Source organism: Adiantum capillus-veneris, chromosome 12 (assembly GCF_014529385.1).
Source record: "Adiantum capillus-veneris isolate H3 chromosome 12, ASM1452938v2, whole genome shotgun sequence".
Classification (NCBI taxonomy): Eukaryota; Viridiplantae; Streptophyta; class Polypodiopsida; order Polypodiales; family Pteridaceae; genus Adiantum; species Adiantum capillus-veneris.
The window spans coordinates 135,907,981-135,911,799 of NC_140942.1; the positions used below are offsets into that span (position 1 = coordinate 135,907,981).

Genomic DNA, 3,819 nt, shown 5'->3' on the forward strand with positions numbered 1-3,819 from the left:
ATGCATGGGAGTTTTTATCAAATACTAATAAGTTCCTGGCCTACCATATAAAGGAATTAAATAGATTGGTAGATCTAGTTTTAGCTGTGCAGACGTGCACCTACGCATGCAATATCATGACCAAACAAAATAAGTTTTCGAGCAACGTCAGCACCGTTCTTACGTTCGTCATTCAACAGAGTAGCCACGCTGCAATGTCGGTGTTGGGATGTGCTGGAGACGAGCAGCGATGCATAATAAATAACAATGCAGGCTAGCTAATTAGGCGGGCACTCCAAGATCAAAGGTGTTGAACGTTACTGCTCCTCTCCGGGGTACGAGCTTGGTAGCGTTAACTACTATGTGCGACCTGTAATTGTGGACAACACCCGTCGCTCCTTTCACATGACAATGGACATAGCCTCCAACCTTACGTGGTTGCAATGCCAGCCCTGCCACCCGTGCTTGGAGCAACTGGACCACCCCATCTTTGACCCCCGAATGGACTCCACGTCTTTCCATAATCAGAGGTGACTCCCCTCTCTGCAATCTACTAGGCCGACTCCAATTAAATGTTGAGGCCGGACAGCTCCGTCTGCACCTACCTCAAAGTGTACCAGGACGGCGGCATGCCCGTCGGCAAGCTCGTCTCCAACACTCATGCTGCTTGACTTCTTGTCGGTGCCAACAAAGACTTTTGCGCCTCTCTTTTATGTGTTGTTCCACATCAATGAGAATTCGTCCTCCTCATAGTCGGCTCTAGCATGCAATCAAATACAATCTTTAAACTTTCTGTTTACAACCTGCAAGTGCGGAAATAATGCGTGCATGCACATGTGCATCTCTCTCTCTCTACTCTACTACACCTACTCGCTCTACTCTTATTGAAATACAATAACAAAGAATATTCTGTCTTCCCTACATTTCACCCTACCTTTCCCCAACCTTGGTTGTATCGCCTCCTCTACGTGGGCGGCAACAACAGCCCCGTTGTGCAACAAGTTTTCCTCCACTACGCATCTTCCACCATGCTTACTGCCATACAGAGCGCATGGACAAGAGGACCTCGCGTGAGAGAGAGAGAGAGAGAGAGAGAGAGAGAGAGAGAGAGAGAGAGAGAGAGAGAGAGAGAGAGAGAGAGAGAGAGAGAGAGAGAGAGAGAGAGAGAGAGAGAGAGAGAGAGAGAGAGACTGTCACATCATGCACCTCCTCCTACTGATCAGCCCTCCAACATTGTTCAGCCCTTGCCATCTTTTATGTTTATCGCTAACAACTAGACGCCTACCTGGGTGCCAGCCGCACCCCCAATCCCTCCCATGCTGCCTACCGGCTCTCCTCACTCTCTTTCCCTCTCTAGCCGCCACACGTTAGGAATTCTGATCTCATGCGAATTATCTCACACAAGCTTTCCCTGATGCAGCAGGCCATGATTCCCTTCATGCAAGCCTTCCCCCACACAAGGCATGCTTTCCTCTCACTGGACTACCCGTTCGCGTCTCGTGAAAGCAAGACCACAGGCCAGCACCTGCTTAAAGGTGAACGCGTAGGTGATGCATATGGAGACAGGCCAAAAAACGCAAAGGGCCAGCACCTACTTAAAGAATCCACAATTATTGTTGAAAAGAACCCATAAGTATACACAAGGCCTCTCTAACCGTAGCATCCTCTCCTAAAGAGACTGCGCACAACATGTGAACCTCATTATTGGATGGGTGCAAAAGAGCCTGGCTTGCCAAGGCGCAACAGAAAACGTGCTGGCTAGAGAGAGAGAGAGAGAGAGAGAGAGAGAGAGAGAGAGGTCAAGTTTGCATGCATACCTTCCATGCAACTCACAGACGTTTGGCAAATCTGCATGGTGGGAGAGAGAGAGAGAGAGAGAGAGAGAGAGAGAGAGAGAGAGAGAGAGAGAGAGAGAGAGAGAGAGAGAGAGAGAGAGAGAGAGAGAGAGAGAGAGAGAACTCGTGTTGTACATCTCATTTCTCTCATTTTCTTTTCAAAAATGGGTAGCACCTACTCTCTCAGTTTTTTGAAAAAAAAACCCTCTAAAAGAGCGCTCTTTCAGAGGGTTTTTTTTTCAAAAAATTGAGAGAGAGAGAGAGAGAGAGAGAGAGAGAGAGAGAGAGAGAGAGAGAGAGAGAGAGAGAGAGAGAGAGAGAGAGAGAGAGAGAGAGAGAGAGAGCTCCTGGGCACTAACAGCTGTCGCAGGCGTAACAGCAACAGCCACCATGGGGAAAACACGTGGTATGGGAGCTTGTCACAAACTGGGCAGACAAGGCATATAAGAAAAGAAATCTTGGAAATTACGAGTGGAAGAAGCCCTTCGCAGGCTCGTCCCATGCCAAGGGCATCATTCTTGAGAAGATTGGTATTGAAGATAAGCACCCAGCTCTGCCATTCGAAAATGTGCCAGGGTACAGCTTATCAAGAATAAAAAGAAGATTGCGGCCTTTGTTCCAAATGATGGTTGCTTGAACTACATTGAAGAAAACGATGAAGTGTTGATTGTTGGGTTCGTTCGTAAGGGACATGCTGTTGGTGATATTCCTGGAGTGCGGTTCAAGGTTGTGAAGGTATCGGGATTGTCTCTCCTTGCCCTTTTCAAGGAAAAGAAGGAGAAGCCAAGGTATTAAGATTTCAGAAGATATGTGAAAGTCCTGCAGGATTTGTACCTTATTGATTAGCTTCCTGGGAATGGCCAAGGGAGATCATCACGAAATTCTTTTTACTGGGAATGGCCAAGGGAGATCATCACGAAAAAAATTTTAATCTCATGAGATGAGCCAGCTGCTATTTTTCGATGCATGCATTTCCTTCTTTTGAACCATGGGATGGAGAATCATTGTGTCAATGAAGATAAAGATACTTTGTTTGTCCTCAAAAAAAAAGAGAGATAGAGAGAGAGAGAGAGAAAGAGAGAGAAAGGAGATTCCTGCTTTGGCATGAGCCTTAGGCTAGCATCGGCTCCTCCTGAACAATAGAGATTGATGTTGGGCGAGCAACTGTATCCATTTGTAGATCAATTCGAACATGGTCACGCAGGAAAAGTTAAGGGCATGTTACTGGAGATGGATCAGCCAGAAGTTTTACATTTAATTGAATCTTTAGAGGCGCTAAAAGCCAAAGTGGCAGAGGCGATGGAGGTACTACAAATGGTCCGAGCTGGTACTGGGCCAAGTAATGTAATCGACCTGTCAAGCTTATCTTTGAATGAACCTCTTGTGAGCTAATAGAGCTTCAATATAGTGACTTTGGAGAAGTGGGTCTGGTTAAGAGGGTCACTTTTTTGTGTAGTCCACTCATTTTGAGCGGTTTTAGTTGGTCTTTTTGTGAGACTTATTTTAGTACTTGATCTAGTAGTTTTCTGAATGGTATGTGAGGAGAATGATACTTGAAGAGGATAAATTTTGTGCATTATCTTTTTAGAGAGAGAGAGAGAGGGAGGGGAGAAGTGAGGGTTTCAATGTGTGTGCTATTGCAGCCATCCCATCTCGTCGGCATTTCCTCTCTCACCGACAAGCTGTGTAAAGTTGCCTCACCATCACCTCTACCTCTCTCTTACGGTCCATGTAGGTGCTTTTCAGTACAGTCCGTCCAATGCTCGGTTGTATCATGCAGCCTTGTTGCTATAGTATGGGATATTGCACGTGCAAGAGCCAGCTTCGATCGCTCAACCCCAGCCAATCCCAATCCGTCTTCTTGCCATCGATCGCAATCCTTCATCTTGCCATCGTGACCAAGATCTTGCCCCTGGTCTAGTGTGTGACTGCTCTGCGTTTTGCATGAGTTGATGAATAGATGAGCAAGAAAGTGCCCAAGGCCGAACTCAAAACCACTCCCGGC

At 46.6% G+C, this 3,819-nt stretch overlaps 1 pseudogene; it reads left to right on the plus strand.

Moving 5' to 3' along the window:
• Positions 1 to 2,204: 2,204 nt before the first annotated feature.
• Positions 2,205 to 3,206, plus strand: LOC147446557 (small ribosomal subunit protein uS12y-like; annotated as a pseudogene).
• The last annotated feature ends 613 nt before the right edge of the window (positions 3,207 to 3,819 follow it).